This window comes from Lissotriton helveticus, chromosome 2_1 (genome assembly GCF_964261635.1).
Source record: "Lissotriton helveticus chromosome 2_1, aLisHel1.1, whole genome shotgun sequence".
In the NCBI taxonomy this organism is placed as follows: domain Eukaryota; kingdom Metazoa; phylum Chordata; class Amphibia; order Caudata; family Salamandridae; genus Lissotriton; species Lissotriton helveticus.
Genome location: NC_136059.1, coordinates 760,323,310 through 760,343,571, shown reverse-complemented (window position 1 = coordinate 760,343,571; position 20,262 = coordinate 760,323,310).

The following is a 20,262-nucleotide window of genomic DNA, read 5'->3' as shown; positions in this document are numbered from 1 at the left end:
CATCTTTCTCCAGATTCCTTCCCTCTATCCTTGATGCCATCTTACATCTGACAACCTGTCACCTCCTCTTCCCCAACACCCACGAGTTTCAGCTGGAGACAAAACAAGGGTTTTATACCATTGCTGGGTTCCCATATGTGCTGGGTGCTATGGACTGCACACATGTGCAACTGGTCCCCCTGCAGCCACATACCATTTCTACTGGAACCGTAAGCACATTCACTGCATAAATGACCAGGCCATCGTGGACCATTGGGCCTCTTCACTTATGTGCTGGGCAAAGATCCAGGGAGTGTGCACAATGCATACATATTCAGGCACTCCATCCTAAATGACCAGTTCCAGATAATAGACTAGACAATATGGGAATGGTCTACTTGTAGGTAAGCAAAACTCAAATATCTAACACACCCACTAACAGTCAGAATTTGATGACACAATGCCCATCTCTGTGTCTGTTGATGCAAATAGGGACATAATCATGAGGGGTTTGCCTCACATGTGCACCATGTATAATTGCTACATGGCTTTCGTTTAACGGTGGAAGGGTACAGAGCAGTGCATTTGCTGGCCCAAATGCTGTGTAGCATCACTGTTTCCAAGGTAGGGGTTCCATGGGTGTTGTGGGGGTGTCTTCACACCACTCCCATGGTTTGTCAGGCAGATCATCTATCCCACCACTGACATCTGTAGTTTACCATGGAGATGTGCATGTGCCAGTGTAAGGCATGTCTCAAAAGTCATTACCTACCTAGGGAGGAAAAACTACCCAAATATTAGATCCACAATGGACCACTTCACACATGTAGTGGGAGCACATAACATAGAATGGTTAGGAGCATCTCCAAATAGAGATCACATTAAACTACAGGATCACCATGGCAGGATGTAGAAGTGTACAAGGTATCAGCCCAATGTATCAGCCTGTTTACTCCATTTGTATGGAAAGTGACTCTTTAACACTAAACATGAAGCTTGAGTAGGAAAGGTAACACTTTACTAGGAAAGATGACTTTCCAGTAGTAAACGTGATTTTATTGTAGAGAAAGAGGTGCTTTACCACTAAACGAGACACTTGAGTAGGATACGCAACACTTTAATAGGAAAGGTGCATTTCAGTGATAAACAAGAGTTTTGTGTATGGAAAGTGATGCTTTACCATCAAATGTGAGTCTTGAGTGGAAAGAGCGTCGAGCGGAAGCCACGTCTCCATGACAAACCATCAAAAAACAATGCATTGAACACCATTATTTCTCTAGCAAAGCATCAGAAAAAGCAACGCTTTAGTAGGAAACGTGATGCATACTTCGGAAACGTGATGCATCCACAGAGGAAATAATGCAATGGTTCAGCCATGCAGCAAACCAGGAAGTGTGAAGTTCCTTTCACTTTTACTTACTGTCTTTTTGTCTGTGCTGGAAGGTAAAGAAGTTTGTTGTTTGCTGGAAAATTTGGAACTGTTTCATGGTCTCGTTGGTGTTTCTGCTGTCACTGTCATGCCCCCAAACTGTCACATTTATTTTGGATTGTTTTGTGTACTGTATTATGGGGTGTTTGTCTCAAAAAGGGTTAATAGTTATAGGGAGTGCATTCACATGTCATCAGGCCACAAGTTGGACATGCTGTTTGTTTCCACCCCAAATGGTCACACATAGTTCTCTGTTACTTGAACACATCAAAATACCTGTATGAGCTTTGATTGGTCATTTTTCATTACAGGGCAATGGTCACATGTAAGGAGCTTAGTGAATGAGACAAGCATGTTCAAGTACAAGTTTGAGTACCTTCTGATGTGATTAGCATGGTAAAGTACACATATGAACTTGAGAAGGCCCCAGCATTGTCATACTATGCAGCCTGTAGTAAATCACATTTGACTATTCATAGGCATCAATGTCTGGCACTTTTGCACCATGTTGCAAGCTAGGCTGGCCTAGTACCTTGTCTGCACTCTGTGCACTTTATATGTGATGTGCCTGTTATCATCTGAATGCACTACAACATGGCATATATATTTCCATGATGAGTTAATTCCAACTGTGCCTTATGCTACAAGTCCAACATACAGACAATACCAGTCGTTTGTGAAGTCAATGTATTGTGTTTCATATGTACACAGTGTATTGTACATGTCCGGCATTCACAGAGCTATGCACCATGTGTTTTGTTTTGTAGGTGGAACAAACCCATACACCATTGGTGAGATGGCGACATTCCGAGATGACAATGCTACCGGTGGGTGTCACCTTATTGTTTCTGTGATCTGTAAGGATTGTCTGTGTTTGCTGAAATGGGTTGCAGTGAGATATGCAAATAGTATCATCATTCTGCAGAAACAAGCTGCACCTTACATGTGGATTTATAACAGAAGTAGGAATACGTTGCATGTGCAAATGACAGGGCCAAATTGCCATGTGGAATTAATAGCAAAGTATGCAGGTTTACATGATGGATGCCTCTTATTATGTTGTGCTAGTGTTGTGGCAGCTATGGTGTGGATACTTATGGCACATGTACCATCACCTGCCCCAAAACCTACTGATGGTAATTAGTACTAACGTCTCTCACCCATACTATAGACCAAAATTGCCAACATGTCACCCCAAATATGTGTCACTTATTCTGCATGGTTTAGGCTGTGAATTCCCTGACATGGTATGTTTGCCCAAGTCCATATTTGAGCAGGACAAAGGTGTAGTTGGGGCGCAACACATATCCCAGATCAGCTTCCTCTAGTCAACATCACATCACATGTTGACATGTGCACAATGGACATTTTACCAATATATGTGTCTCATATTCTGTGTTCACATCATATCAAGTATCAAGGACATGCCTGCAGATTACTCTCCTCTGCCCTACCAACATTAGTACACTCTAAATGGTTGAAGGCATGTCAGACATTTATGACATTCAAACAACATATTGATTGCAACCATAGTACAGCATCTAGCCAAAGTTTGGACTCCAATGGACTGAGGTGACCATGTGAGCAGTCTACACCCTACATCCTACACCAGTGAAGACTGAATGGGTATGAGTGGATGTGGGACATGTCACCAGTCCACATTCAGCAATGCTGTTACTTGCTTGACTTATGCTCCACATATCAAATGGCCTATAATAGACACATTTTCTTACATTTGTACTGTTTTTTGAGACATAAGGGAAATGTGTAAAGTACCAAAGGCATATAGCACTGTGTAGTCAGCATACAAGCAATTCCACATTCCAACAAATGCTGTTGTTACTCACACATTATCCCCAGGATTTCTCCACATTGAACAATTTCAGAGAAATTACCTGAAAGATACAGCTCAAAATGCTCAAACATCTGCGCTCTACAACATGCATTTAGACACTCATCCCATGGAGTACGTATGAGTTGATGGTACTCTAGGTAACGATCCATACAGGAAGGTTGAGACAGACTATTGGATATGCCAAGGAGCACATGCTCTTGTCTGATTTTCATTAGGTGCTCTTTGTTATAGTGTCCCAGGTATGCCAATTTGTCATTTTTGGAATAGTATCCAATAGGTAATTGAATGGGAGGTAGCTAGCCACACTTTGTCTATGTTTCAACCACCTGCTACTGAGTCAATCTATGCTGCTATGTGCGTGGCCTTGTGTATATGCCGTAACAGTGAACCATTGTTGAGGCTCAATACGTGTACTTGCTGCACATCACTCATTTCATATAGGTGATTGGCCGTATGTTTTACCCCCTTGCATGTTGCATGACTTCCAAGGGAGCACCTAGATGGATCACATGCACCATTTCATAAGGGGGCATCTCCATTATTTGTAAACAAGATCTACACCATTCCTCTTTTCTATTGAACACCATTGATGGGGCCCACATGCTTGGGCTTGGGCTTTAGCTGTACCTTATCTCCTCGACAATGTTTTGCCGGAATCCTGTTGTATCGACCCCCGGGTTCGCGTGGCAACTTCTTCACTACATTGAATGAGGTCACCACCCCCCTTGCCTCAGATATAACCAGTTCCTCCTCCTGGGATATTTTAATCTTCATATGGACAAGCCACTGGATCCCTCAGTAATTTCCCTGTCTACAACTATGTTGGCCTGCCATCTGTTCCCATCTATCTTTACTCCTACACACAACATGGGTCACACACTTGACCAAATTGTTTGCAATACGGAAATGATGGTTGACCTTCCAACTCCCATTACCTTGTCTGATCATCTTCTTATTAATTTCAAGATACCCAGTCTAAGTATCGATCCTCCCCCTAGCGTAGAATACAGTTTCAGAGCGCTCCACAAAATATCCCTTTCTGTGCTGGCGGAGACTCTTGACTTCTTCGCCCGACACTAACTGGGATTCTAGAAGATGATGCCCCCTCTCTAGAATCTTGGCTTAGGTCAAACATCGACAACCCCGCCCCATGACCTCTCGCACCTCTAAGAGGATCTGCCCTTCTGCACCATGGTTTAATGATTCACTAAGAACCAGTAAGAGTATGTGTAGAGGCCTGGAAAGGAAGTGGCAAGAATTTTACGGTCCAGCAGACAGAATGTTTTATGAGACCGCCTTCAAATCCTATTACTCTCTGGTGAAAGAGGCCAAGAAGAGCTATTTACAGAGTAAGATAGAAACAGCCCACAATAAAAGAAAGTAAATCTTTAATATTGTAAAGGGTTTCACCTCCCAGAAGGCAGTTAAGAAAAAATCTCTGCATCGGCAGATTGTGACTACATTAGAAGATTACAGTAATCCAACAATCCTTTGATAACGTCACTGAGGAGGACCGAGCTATACCAACCAGTGAATGGAAAGTTTGCCTTTTTGCAGCCTCCTACCCTATTGAAATTCTGACATCCAATTGAGTGAATCACTCACTTACCTCAAGGGTTTAAAATTAAGCATGGGCGGATTTTGCGAATTGGCAATCCGCGAAATTGCGTATTTACGGATTCACAATCCACAAAATCCGCGAACTCTCGGGAATTTTGCAGATTCCTTTTTTTTTTTGTGTTCGCAAGTGTTTCTGCCATTTCGCAAGGGTTTTTTACCAGTTCGCAAACGCAAACTTACTTGTCGGGTAGCAACGGTCGCGACCATGTTGTTTCTACGTCTGGTTCATCACAGTACCCTCTGTTTCACCACTGCCACCCTCTGTTTCACCACTGCCACCCTCTGGCTCACCCATTCCACCCTCTGGCTCACCCATGCCACCCTCTAGTTCATCACTGTAGATTATGGGCGGAAAAGCACACCTGCCCTGCCTCAAGTGACATGAATGAATTAGGGGCTGATTAATGTGTCACTGAATTTGAACTTCCAGGCTGGCACCTGCTTCCTTATCTGTAATTGCTTTCTGTTGCAGTGTAATTTTTTTAACAGGACCTTTGTTGTATACTTGCAGCTATTCTCTGAGCCTGCTGTGAGGGTCAGAGCAGGGTCATAGAATAGTTGCAAGTAGGCAACTGAACTCTGAAGGGGCCCCTCAGGAAGCACTACAGGGAATGGTTACTAATGATAAGATTGAACTTTTGCACCTGCTGAGTGCTTTCAGTTTTGCAAAAATCCAAATATCCAGCAGCATCCACAAAAAGTAATCCTTCCAGGTCAAGATCCAAATCAAAGTGACCAGCACATGAAGAAAGCACTGGGAGGAGCCTGCTGGACAGGAACAGGAAGTTGGAGACTGTGGGGCACTTCCTTCCTCCCACCCCCCCCCAAAATGGACTCCTTGCAAAAAAAAAGTGCAGGCAAATGTCAACCTGAGGAGTTATTCTGATAAAAATCATAATTTTCAAGGTTTATGCTGCCTGCTGGTGGGTTTCTTGTGCGAAATTGCAAATTTTGCAATCTCGCAATTGCGAGATTGTCGCGGCCCGCCGCATCTACATGTTTGCAAGTGTTTACTCCCGCGAAATTGTATAGTATTCTAGTTGGCAAGTGGGACCAAGCAAAAAATCCGCTTCGCACGGATTTACGAATTTTCGGGAAGTTCGCGAGAGTTCGCGGATTGCGAATTTGCAGAAAATCCGCAAAATCCGCGAGCGGAACGGATTTTACGCCCATGCTTATTTAAAATCCAGCCCCCCAATAGTTCCTTGCCCTGCTCAAATATTCAATCAAAAACCACCACTGGGTCTGGGCCCCCAACAGCAAGGCTGAGCCACAAAGTATCAATGAACAACAGAAATGCCAGTACTGTCACAACTTATTCTTTATAATTCATCAGACCATAAGAATTGTGCACTATGGTCGAATGACACGCAAATGTTTGAATGAATCATTTATTTTATTTTTAAATTTTTGAGCAAGGATTTTTGGTTATTATTTCACCAATCCATTATACATTACACGACCTCTTCTCTATATACATATATTTACACAATATTCACAAACAGACTTTATACAATATCAACAATAATATCCAAACAAATTATAATTTTGAAACAGTCATACCCTCACACATTCACATCCATACACAGCAAAAAATTTTATCACAAAAACTGAAATCAAAAGTATTCACAGTAAGCCATATACAGTAAATTCTCAATGATAAAACTTTTTTAGAAGTTTTTGTATGTTACTCCTTTGTTTGAATGGCAAAAAAGGTTGTCTACGCGTTTCGAACTCACACTATTCGCAGAGTTCTCATCAGGACAAAATAGCTGTGGAAAAAGGAGAACAAGAAAGTCTTCCTTTAGGGTCATATCAGAAATGCTGGTAACCTTACTTCCAACCTCCATTACTCAAGCCACCGTGTCTTACCTCTAAAGTCTACTAAAGCAGTATAGGGTTACGTAGATCACCCGTCGAAGTCACCAAATCATCTGCATTTAAAAAGACAACCAATCACCAAAACCACTCAATGCCATATTATCACTCAATAGACCAAATATGAATGAACTTACTTTTATATGGGATGGAGGTCGAATGAGGAAAATGGAGTCCTATGGGAGGATGTGCAAAAGTACATGTTTTTAGCATCGTTTCTTATTTAACAGACCTACCACAATGTACATAGGGATGTTAATGCTTACTTAAAAATTGTCTCACCACTGTCCGCACTGATCAATGTCGGGAACAGGGCTCTCCCTGAAAAGAAAAGGTTGGCGAACGATTAGTTCTACCTAACCATTTAGTTGGGGACATTAGTGAAGGTTAGTTGTACGAGGGTCCTACCTGGTTGCTCAAAGTCGTGAAGGCACCCGCTGTGCAGAAAAACCGTCGGCGCTGTACACAGTGACTGCGCTCTGAATTCACGAGGGGCTTGTGGTCTCTGCAAGAACGGGTGAACAAGTAATTGGTGAAGCCGTCCGTGTGATATGCGCCCATTTAATTGCATTCGACTGGAAAACCTGGTGGCGCTTACCCGTCTAGTTCGAAGTCTCCTGTTGACACAGTCTCGGTAATCGCTCTCCACCGCACTTCCGGTTCCGTGAGAGGATCCTGGGAGTTGTGGTTGTTTTGCAGTTTGTGTCCATATATACTCGTAACTCTAAATGGGACATCAGTGCGTTAGAAAAAATAATATGTTGGCAACTTATAAACATGTTTGTAGTGCGTCCTCGGGTGGACGGCTGTGGTTAAAAGCAATTTGCGGAATTTATGAAGATACCTCATTCGTGTCATTTCTACAAAAACTCTCCTGTCGGCCATATTGGAGTGGCTTCATCAGTGTATTTTCCTGAAATCAGAAGATGAGCATGATCTCAAAAAACGGTTGAGCCAGGTCACAGATGCTCAATCATCCGAAGAGCAATGTGTTTGGTCTCAGCTTAGTTTATATATTTCAGAGAGCTCATTGAGTCCATGGGTAGCGGTGTTGAATTTCACAATTAACATAGCCTCTTGTTTGGACAATTTCAGGTCATGGTCACCTCCTCTTATGTCTTTCTCTACTTTGGAGATCACAGTCCACGTTACGTCTGATTCCTTATGATTGTTTATGCGCCAATGGTTCACCAAAGGAGCTGTCAAAATGTTGTTCTTAATTCTACATTTGTGTTGTTGAATCCGCGTCCGGACCTCTTGGTTAGTCTTTCCAATATAAATGAGTCCACATGGACATTTTACACTATAGACAACATATCTTGATCTACAATTAGTGAAGGCCTCGTGCTTCCATCCTATGTTGTTATGGCTGAACAATGTGCCCTCCACAGTTTTGTCGCAAGGTGAGACTTAGAACTTTCTTCTTGGACAACCCTTATAATACACCAATGGAAACAACGGGCCTGAGAAATAAATCAGTGTTTTGTCCTCCATCAAACAAAATACCGAAAGAGGTGTTCACTTTTGAAAAAACAATCTTATCAGCAATTTCTGAAATGGAAACCAAAAAAAACTGGGTTAAACATAACCTCACTAAAAAAGAGTCAGAAGCATTGAAGGATTTGAAAAAGGATACATCAGTGGTGATTAAACAAGCCGATAAAGGCGGATCAATCGTGGTTTGGGCTCAGGTCTCTATACACTATTGAGGTAAAAAAACAACTTGAGGACATCTCCTGCTACCGTAAACTAAAAAAAGATCCCACCACCGAGTTTAAAGGTGAACTTCATGCCATGATTGATGAAGGATTTAGTCAAGGATTTTTAGGAAAAAAGGAAATGGAGTATCTAAAAACGAAACATCCGAGAGTACCACTATTTTATGTATTACCAAAAATTCATAAGAATGCGAAAACACCACCAGGCCGACCAATAGTTTCTGGGTGTGGTTCTCTGATTGAACCAGTTGCTAAATTTGTAGACTTTTTCCTGAAGCCATTCCTGACATCAATAAAATCATTTGTGCAAGATACAACGGATTTTATCAATAAAATATCAGAGATAAAATTTGATAAAGACAAATCTTGGATGGTCACAATGGACAATACGTACTTTTATACGAAGATCCCGCAAGAGGAAGGATTATATATTCTAGAGTCCATTCTTGACGAAAGGGTCAGACCACATAGGATCCCCACTTCATTTATCCTAAAACTGGCGGCTTTTGCCCTTAAAAAAAACTATTTGAGTTTTGATGGGGAATTCTACCTACAAATAAGCGGAGTAGCAATGGGCTGCCCCTTTGCCCCAGAATTGGCGATTCTGTTTATGTCTCAGTACGAAGAGAATTTTGTGTACACAAATAATCCATTGTACAATGGATAGAGAACTGGAGTCGATATATTGACGATATTTTCTTTGTGTGGACAGGCACTGAGGAGGATCTTTTGAAATTCTTTGATTGGATCAACAATAGAACTGCGACCATCAAATTTAGCACTAGCCACTCGAAAAACAAAATGTCTTTTTTGGATGTAGAAATCTACCCCCATGAAGGTGGATTAGCAACGACCTTATACAAAAAGCCAACTGATCGCAATAAGGCGTTACATTATAAAAGTAACCACCCACGCAGCCTCAAGGACAATTTGCCATTTGGGCAATACCTTAGGATCCGACACAATTGCCATGATAAGGAGGAGTATCAACGACATGCTGAAAATCTTACTGCCAATTTAAAACAACGTGGCTACCCCAAGAAATTGTTAAGGAGATCCATGAAGAGAGCATAGTGGACCCCCCGTGAATGCCTGCTAGAAAGAAAAGCCAAAAAAGAATCAGAAAGGATGGTCTTTGTGTCCACCTGGTGTCCCAACTCAAACATGCTGAAGAAAGTGGTTAAGAACAACTGGCATCTATTAAGAAACTTGGATGACACTTTCAGCAAAGAACCACTTTTTGCATTCAGGAAAAATTCAAGCATTGCCAATCAATTAGTACGAGCAGCATTGCCGCAGACAACGGCCCTTGATTTAAGAACAATGTTGAAACTACCTCCCATTCAGGGACACCACAAATGTGGGTCATGTAATTGTTGCAGTACAACTGTGGAGGGCACATTGTTCAGCCATAACAACATAGGATGGAAGCACGAGGCCTTCACTAATTGTAGATCAAGATATGTTGTCTATAGTGTAAAATGTCCATGTGGACTCATTTATATTGGAAAGACTAACCAAGAGGTCCGGACGCGGATTCAACAACACAAATCAAGAATTAAGAACAACGTTTTGACAGCTCCTTTGGTGAACCATTGGCGCATAAACAATCATAAGGAATCAGACGTAATGTGGACTGTGATCTCCAAAGTAGAGAAAGACATAAGAGGAGGTGACCATGACCTGAAATTGTCCAAACAGGAGGCTATGTTAATTGTGAAATTCAACACCGCTACCCATGGACTCAATGAGCTCTCTGAAATATATAAACTAAGCTGAGACCAAACACATTGCTCTTCGGATGATTGAGCATCTGTGACCTGGCTCAACCGTTTTTTGAGATCATGCTCATCTTCTGATTTCAGGAAAATACACTGATGAAGCCACTCCAATATGGCCGACAGGAGAGTTTTTGTAGAAATGACACGAATGAGTTATCTTCATAAATTCCACAAATTGCTTTTAACCACAGCCGTCCACCCGAGGACGCACTACAAACATGTTTATAAGTTGCCAACATATTATTTTTTCTAACGCACTGATGTCCCATTTAGAGTTACGAGTATATATGGACACAAACTGCAAAACAACCACAACTCCCAGGATCCTCTCACGGAACCGGAAGTGCGGTGGAGAGCGATTACCGAGACTGTGTCAACAGGAGACTTCGAACTAGACGGGTAAGCGCCACCAGGTTTTCCAGTCGAATGCAATTAAATGGGCGCATATCACACGGACGGCTTCACCAATTACTTGTTCACCCGTTCTTGCAGAGACCACAAGCCCCTCGTGAATTCAGAGCGCAGTCACTGTGTACAGCGCCGACGTTTTTTCTGCACAGCGGGTGCCTTCACGACTTTGAGCAACCAGGTAGGACCCTCGTACAACTAACCTTCACTAAAAATGTCCCCAACTAAATGGTTAGGTAGAACTAATCGTTCGCCAACCTTTTCTTTTCAGGGAGAGCCCTGTTCCCGACATTGATCAGTGCGGACAGTGGTGAGACAATTTTTAAGTAAGCATTAACATCCCTATGTACATTGTGGTAGGTCTGTTAAATAAGAAACAATGCTAAAAACATGTACTTTTGCACATCCTCCCATAGGACTCCATTTTCCTCATTCGACCTCCATCCCATATAAAAGTAAGTACATTCATATTTGGTCTATTGAGTGATAATATGGCATTGAGTGGTTTTGGTGATTGGTTGTCTTTTTAATTGCAGATGATTTGGTGACTTCGACGGGTGATCTACGTAACCCTATACTGCTTTAGTAGACTTTAGAGGTAAGACACGGTGGCTTGAGTAATGGAGGTTGGAAGTAAGGTTACCAGCATTTCTGATATGACCCTAAAGGAAGACTTTCTTGTTCTCCTTTTTCCACAGCTATTTTGTCCTGATGAGAACTCTGCGAATAGTGTGAGTTCGAAACGCGTAGACAACCTTTTTTGCCATTCAAACAAAGGAGTAACATACAAAAACTTCTAAAAAAGTTTTATCATTGAGAATTTACTGTATATGGCTTACTGTGAATACTTTTGATTCCAGTTTTTGTGATAACAATTTTTGCTGTGTATGGATGTGAATGTGTGAGGGTATGACTGTTTCAAAATTATAATTTGTTTGGATATTATTGTTGATATTGTATAAAGTCTGTTTGTGAATATTGTGTAAATATATGTATATAGAGAAGAGGTCGTGTAATGTATAATGGATTGGTGAAATAATAACCAAAAATCCTTGCTCAAAAATTTAAAAATAAAATAAATGATTCATTCAAACATTTGCGTGTCATTCGACCATAGTGCACAATTCTTATGGTCTGATGAATTATAAAGAATAAGTTGTGACAGTACTGGCATTTCTGCTCAAATATTAGCATCTCTTGCTTCCACCATTAATTCTACAGTGAAGAAGGTATTGAACCTGTCGCTCTCCGTCTGCGAAGTGCCGCATATCTGGAAGCAGGGCAAAATCATACCCCTCCTAAAAAAGCCCACCGCCGATCAGAATGACCTAGGGAACTACCGACCTATTTCCCGCCTCCCAGCCCTCTCCAAAGTGTTAGAGAAAATCGTCAACAGAGTTATCATGGGAGCATGCAGAAAGTCACAATCTGCTGCACATGTCACAATCTGGCTTCAGGGCAAATTATTGTACGGAGTCTGCCCTTTTGGAAGTCACCGAGCACATAAGGGGAAAACTGGATCTGGGAGGCAGGGCTGTTCTGATACTACTTGACCTGTCGGTAGCTTTCGACACTGTCCCACATGATAGACTCAGGCTGAGGAATTTGGGTATAGGGGGGATGGCGCTGGCCTAGTTGACTTCTTTCTTGAACAACAGGTCTCAGGAAATTTGGACACCTTCTTTTTCCTCCCCCTTGCCGAGCATGAAAGTAGGAGTACACCAGGCGTGATTCTCAGACCTACCCTTTTCTACTTGTAGGTGTCTCCTCTAGCACCCTTAGTTGAGGACTTTAGCGCGAAGATTATATCCCATGAAGAGGATACTCAGCTAATTTTCACCTGTGAAAAAGGCGCTGACTTTGACATAGACAATATTAGATCCTGTCTTAATAAGGTGTTCAAAGTGAACCAATTGAAATGCAATCCGGATAAATCTGAGATCATTACCTTTGGCCTCCCGGTAGTGAATGAGTGGAGTACATGGTGGCCGGAGGACTTGTCTCCACCCCCTCAGCCTAATCTATGGTTACAAATCTGAGCATCTGCATTGATAGTGCCTTCTCCATGAAGCCACATTTCCAAGCTTTGATTGGTTCTTGTTTCAGCATACTGCGCATGCTATAAAATCTTCTTCTGCTCCTGCCAGTAGATACCAGAAAGACAGTAGTCCAGGCCCTGGTAACGTCTAGACTAGACTATGCAAATAGCTTGTACATGGGTCTACCCGGCTATCTCATCCAGCACCTGCAAGTGGTGCAAAATGCAGCGGCAATGGTGGTCCTCAGGCTCAAACCGAGAACCTATATGACTCCCATCCTCAAGTCCCTACATTGGCTGTGAATGAAGGAAAGGATCAAGTTTGAAGCACTAGTGATATTTTACAAAGCCCTTCACGGCACAGAAGCCAGTTACCTTAACAAGTGCATCAATAGCTACACTCCAGTGCGTACCCTAAGATCCTCCTCTGATCTGGTCTGCATTCAGAAGGTATGATTGGCCCACATGGGGGTAGGTCTTTTGGATTCGTAGGTGGTCAGGCATGGAACAAACTGCCTGCAATGGTGAGAGCCACTACTGATTAAGGCATCTTCAAGAAAAATCTTAAAACTTGGCTTTTCAAAAATTAGTCTGCCTCAGAGTCCTGCCATCTGTTCCATCAGCGCCAGGACTCTATTGTTGAGTAGCTGCACGCTATTCAATTCTGATCATTAATTCGTTCATTCATGTGTACACAACATCATAGATCCAAATCTGTCTTCATATGCACATGGGTACAGGGTAATGAGGCCCGACACTGCCATTCACTGTACCTACAAGGCTAAAACCTGGGTGATTTATCATTGTAATCTTAGGGAAGTGCATGCTTCACATGATGGTTGGTCGTGATATGTTACCTTGATATAATTGTTGTTAGCAGGCCATGCCACTTGTGCTGCTAATAGTAATTAATGTTTGTAAATGTTGACAATTGTGACAAATAAGCTTGGTCAGATTCATGTGTTCTTCCTCTCTAACAGACAACATGACCACGGTCCAGAAAAGGGCATATTAGAGCTGCCCGGAGCGATACAGGCACATTCACCATGTTGCCAAGGGCTTCAGGCACGTGAGGCACAAGTTTGATAGAGCAATGGCAGAAGGGGCCTGGAAGTCGCCACCTCAGAGACAGGAAGTTTTCAACAGGGCAAGCAGAAGCTGTCAAGTGGAGTATTCCCATATTGGGGTTCCAGGACCAGTTCCAGAACCCTCCACGGCCCAGCCAGCAGTGGCACCACAGCCGGTTGTCCCTACCTCACAGCAACCAACAGAAACAGAGGCAGTTGCTGAAGGGCCAGCAAGAGAATAATTTGAAGTTGGCAGGACTTCAACTGCAGGTGGCAACCCTCATGCAAATGGTCAAGATTTTGAAGCAGACTGTGGACCACATTGAATATAAAAGGCAGGCCGTCCCTCTAACTTTCATACCCTCCCCAGTTCTTCTTAGTTGTTTGATAGTATAGACTTTTAGCATAGATTAGGGGATATCTTTTTAGCATAGTGGTAGGTTAGGGTAGTTGTAGTGTCTTTATAGATTTTACTATTTATCTGTTTTTTGGTGGGGATATGGGTGGTTAGGTTGGTAAGTGGGTGGGGGGCTGATGTTTAGTATATTTAAAAAAAAAATACAAAACATTTTAAAAACACTACAATATATATATTTGTTTAGATTTTAATGTTTAGGTGGTTTGTATATAGCTGTAGTTGATGTTAGGCTCATGTGCAAATGTGTTCTAAGGGAGGTGAGGAGTTGATGTTTAACCAGTCTATTGTGATATATGTGTAGAGTAGGGTAAGTTAGCGTTAGGTTAGTTTTAAGGTAGGACAGTGTAGATAAGTTAAATTATGGTCGTTTAAGCATAGTTTACATAGATATAATTAGTTTAAATTGCAGTTTTTAGATGTTAAGATTAGTATTGTGGTAAATAAATCCTGTTTTATTCTTTCACAGCTGCTTACCTATTTCCTGCTTGCCAGTTGTGACATCTGCTTTGGTTGGGTTAAGCACATGCTGTAGGCCTTCTTGCCAGTGTTTGTAAATGTGTGTTTCTAGGTGGAGCGCCTAAGGAGTCAATCATTTCCAGTTAACAATGGAGTCACTTAAAGGATATTCAAACATGACTGGTCACTGTGCTATGAATGGATACACAGCCCAAAACAGGTATTAACCTAACGTAGCAATGTGTGTGTATGTGGTGCTATATGTTTTGTATGGGTGATAGAATCAAACCATTGTGACTAATGTAGGATGTGTTTAGTGGCACAGTTATGGCAGTCACTTACACATTCTCCCTCGTACCATTTTGAAGTAGAATAACTATTGTTTGCTGGCTAATATGCATTGTAGTATAACCCACCTACTAGGGCATAAACAACATTCAGTCTTAACATTGACTGATTGACAATTGTTCCACTTCATGTATGTGACCTTGGGTAATGACTTTCCCAGTTTAGTATCAGACAGGGACCATATAAACAATTTAGCATGCGCTGTGCATATTTACCCCGGTTCGCAGAACTACATTATCCTTTAGATGTTAAGTAGTGTCTTAAGATTCAGCACATATCTACAGTGGTCTACTTACTCTAATCATGACCAGAATAGACCTCAGCGCCGCCTTCGACACCGTCTCTCACAGCATTCTGCTGCACCGGCTGGAGGAGATTGGTGTTGGGGGACAGGCTCTGCAGTGGTTTCGCTCCTTTCTTGACAATCGTTCTTTCTGTGTGGCCATCCCACCCTTTCAGTCCAAATTCCAACCTCTGGCCATGGGGGTTCCGCAGGGATCCTCGCTGAGTCCCACGTTATTTAATCTTTACGTGAGACCGCTAGCTGAGGTCGCAAGGCAGTGGGGCCTGATTATGGTCTTGTATGCCGATGACACTCAGCTAGCGGTTACTCTCAGCGGGGATGGGGAGTTAGATGCCCCCAGGTTTCAGAATGGACTGAAGGCGGTGGCCAACTGGATGACGGCGAACTGTCTCCAGCTTAATGCAACTAAAACAGAAATTATGATTGTCGGCAAGAGAGCGGAGCTTTGGGGGGACAGGTGGTGGCCCTCTGAGCTGAGACCAGCTCCGACTCCGGTTTCAGAATTAAGAAACCTGGGAGTATGGCTGGACTCTGGCCTTAACTTTGTTGGCCACACCAAGAAAACCGCGGCCTGTTGTTTTGGTGTTCTTCGGGGCTTAAGACCTGTTCTTAAATTTTTCGATGCCCCGACCAGGCAGCTGGTGATTCAGGCCACTGTTATTTCTCGGCTCGACTACGCCAACTCTCTTCTGGTGGGGGCCAATCAGGCAGAAATTACTCGCCTACAACGTGTTCAAAATGCTGCAGCTAGAGCGATAGTCGGTCTGCCCAGATTCTGTCCTGTTTCCAACGTTCTCCGTTCCTTGCATTGGCTACCGGTGAGGAGGAGAATTAATTTTAAGGTCTTATGTTTGGCCTTTAAAATTTTGAAAGGCACTGCCCCTCAGATTCTGGCTAACCTTTTATCCTGTTATGTCCCGACACGCTCTCTCCGATCCTTGGGCCAGGCTCTTGCCGTGGTCCCTCGATTTAAGCTGTGTCGTGTAGGTGGACGATCTTTTCGCGTGAGAAACGCGGCTATCTGGAACTCTCTTCCGGTGGAGATTCGCTTGCTGGAGGATCTCATGCAGTTCCCGAAAGCCATTAAAACTTTCTTGTTTTAGATCTGCCCTTTAGCTTTTCTCTTCTGGTTGTGTTTTTTAGTAATGTTGTGTTTAACCTTGTCAGGCGCCAGGACGCTCCTTCGCTGGAGCAGCTGTGCGCCCAATAAAAAACTATAACATAACATAACATAACATAACAATTACAACATGCTGCCTCAGAAAAGCAGTTTTATTCACACATGAACCAAGGTGCAAATGACAGTCTTTGGGACAACAACCCCAGCATAGTTTGTGTGCCATTGGATGTCCAGACAGAGTCCAAAGGCGATATATGTCATGGGAGATGTTGAGGAGTGGAGTGTTCCAGTGGGGAGGAGTATCACATTGCCATTAGGAAAGATATTCCACATAGACAGTTCACACATGAATAATATCAACAGGTGGGCAAGAAAATGGAGGACAGTATCTGTTGAGAGGTACTGTGGCATGGCCATAAGCATGGGTCATTGGAGAAAGTGGCCATGTGGTACAGAGATATGCTACTAAACAGATTTTCTTTGGAACAGCTACCGTCTACATTTTCCTACTCTGATGTGTGTGTTGCCTCCCATGAGGGTGGTGTTGAAGGTCCTGGAGCCGACGGACACACACACACATCAGGGGCTGAAGATGTGGATCCCCTATACCCAGCAGGATTTCAATGCACCAGCAAGTAAGACAGTAAAGCACTAAGCAGGAACTCCTGGTTTACCAGCACAGCAGCAAAATAACCATGGTAGGCACCCATTGTTGCTATGTAGAAGTGCTGCTTCCGCTCCATGGACTCCCAGTTGTTGCATATTGCTCCCGGTTGCTTGGCAACCGCGCTGGCAGGGCAGGGCATTTGCTCATGCCTTTGCCTCATGACACTAGTGATGTCACCCAGGGACTGTTCCAAACCATGGATCAGAGGGTAGATACCTCCTACAGCCTCAGTGGTGTCCTTATTGGGACTGAGGCACCTGCATACTCCCTCTGGGGTTCCTGTCATAGTCTACATCCCCATCCGCACCTCATCTACCACAACCCGCCGGACTCCTACGACACAATATTGGAAGACTATTTGAGGGTCCTCAGAGTCCTGGGCTCGGAGTGAGCTGGTAGGTGGTATTTGGTGGATGAGAAGTGGATCATCTGGATACCCTGCAATGCCATTGTCTCTTCCCACGACCGGACATGGTGTTTGAGTGGAGTCCAGGATTTGCGGGAGGGCGTATTGATCGAGTGTTGGCAATCTGTCATCTTCAGCAGAATCCAATTCCAGGACATGGTCGGAAGTTGGTGGTGCATCCTCTGGAATTGAAAAGATTTATGTTCATGGTCACCCATGTCAGTTGTTCACATGACTTGTCAGTGGTTGACATTCAGTGCCTCATTTCTGAGTTTTTGGCATAGGGCAGCGCTACAAGCCTTCCTGCTATGCTACCCTAAGTCACAAGAAAAGGGCATGAATGTGCTGTATCTATGAGTTATGGTGCATTCCTGTCCTCTTACAAAGCGCTGGGGCACTAATGTCCGCCATGCACCAATGGAGGCACCATTGCACTATGGTGCAAGGGTGTGTGCAATGTAGGGCTCGATGTTTTGTGCAGGAAGGGGCACCTTCCTGCCCAAAAACAATAGTGGGCAATTTTTTCTTTCTGTGTGTGCTGATGCTGAATGCTGCACACATTGGAAGAGGAAAAGATGAAGAGAAAGAATGCAATTTCTTCTTGTTCTGTCTCCCCTACACCTCCACTGGTGGGGTATTTGGATATTGATGCATTCCCAGGTTTCCAGCTTGTTGCAAACCTGGGAATGAGTCAAATGCCATGGGTGGTACGAGGGAACACCCACTGCAACGCCCAAGGCACAGCTCTCCATTGCACTGTGAAGCAATACTGTGACTAGCACTGCCTGGCCTCCATCCATTTACGTGGTCATGTAGATATGGGTAAGGGTTCACTGACACACCATTGATGTAAACAATATCGATGCTAAAAATATGTAGTAAAAAATATAGACAACAAAAATCTCGACTCCTATACTTAAACAGGTAAGTACAAAACTATTGACTAAAAATATTGATGTATAAAATATCTACCTTGATATAAATATAAAATAAAATAATTTATATTAAATATATAAAATATTAAATATAATTTTAACAAAATAAAATAAATGTTATATACATCTTAATAAAATGTTACAAATAAAGTTAATAAAAAATAAACACACATACATAATAATTGATACATATATATATTTACTTTAAAACAATTAGTAAACTAGTATTTTTAATTTACGTTAAATGTTTAAAGGCATATCAAAATTAAAATATATATTAATGATTTAAAATATAAAAAAACAAAAACCTTAAAAAAATTAAAACATTAAAAATATTTAAACTTACATTTCACAATACAATCAGTGCAACAGTAGGGAAAGTATTGGATAGCAGAGGAGTTACATTTACTATTCCAACTCCACTGAGTGCAGCAGTAGGGAAAGTGTTATATAGCGGAGGCATACAAATTTCTACTCCGACTCCAGTGACTGCAACAGTAGGGAAAGTGTTGGGTAGCTGAGGGGTAAAATGTACTATTCCCACTCCAGTGAGATCAACAGTAGAGAAGTGTTGGATAGCGGAGGGGTAAAAATTACTATTCCCACTCCAATGAGTGCAACAGTACCGAAAGTGTTGGATAGCGGAGGGGTAAAAATTACTATTCCAACTTAAATGAGAGCAACAGTACAGAAAGTGTTGGATAGCGGAGGGGTAAAGTTAAATATTCCCACTCCACTGACTGCAACAGTAGGGAAGGTGCTTGATAGTGGAGGGATAAAAATTACTATGCCCTCTCCAGTTTGTACAACAGTAGGAAAAGTGTTGGGTAGCGAAGGGGTGCAAAATTACTCTTCACACTCCAGAGAGTGCAACTTTTGGGAAAGTGTTGGATAGCGGAGGGGTAAAGATTACTATTCCCACTCCAGTGAGTGCAAAAGTAGGAATAGTGCTGGATAGCGGAGAGGTAAAAATTACTATTCCGTCTCCAATGAGTGCAACAGTAGCAAAAGTGTTGGATAGCGGAGGGGTAAAAATTACTATTCCAACTCTAATGAGTGCAACAGTACAGAAAGTGTTGGGTAGTGGAGGGGTAAAATTTACTATTCCCACTCCAGTGAGATCAACAGTAGAGAAGTGTTGGATAGCGGAGGGGTAAAAATGACTATTCCCACTCCAATGAGTGCAACAGAGAGAAAGTGTTGAATAGCGGAGGGGTGAAAATTACTATTCAAACTCTAATGAGTGCAACAGTACAGACAGTGTTGGATAGCGGAGGGGTAACCTTAAATATTCCAACTCCAGTGGCTGTAACAGTAGAGAAAGTGCTTGATAGTGGAGGGATACAGATTACTATGCCCTTTCCAGTGAGTACAACAGTAGGAAAAGTGTTGGGTAGCGAAGGGGTAAAAAATTACTATTCACACTCCAGCGAGTGCAACTTTTGGGAAGGTGTTGGATAGCGAGGGGTAAAGATTATTACTCCCACTCCAGTGAGTGGAACAGTAGGGATAGTGCTGGATAGCGGAGAGGTAAAAATTACTATTCCCACTCCAATGAGTGCAACATTAGCGAAAGTGTTGGATAGCGGAGGGGTAAAAAATACTATTCCAACTCTAATGAGTGCAACAGTAAGGAAAGTGTTGGATAGTGGAGGGGTAAAATGTCTATTCCCACCCCAGTGAGATCAACAGTAGAGAAGTGTTGGATAGCGGAGGGGTAAAAATTACTATTCCCACTCCAATGAGTGCAACAGCAGCGAAAGTGTTGGATAGCGGAGGGGTAAAAATTACTATTCCAACTCTAATGAGTGCAACAGTACAGAAAGTGTTGGATA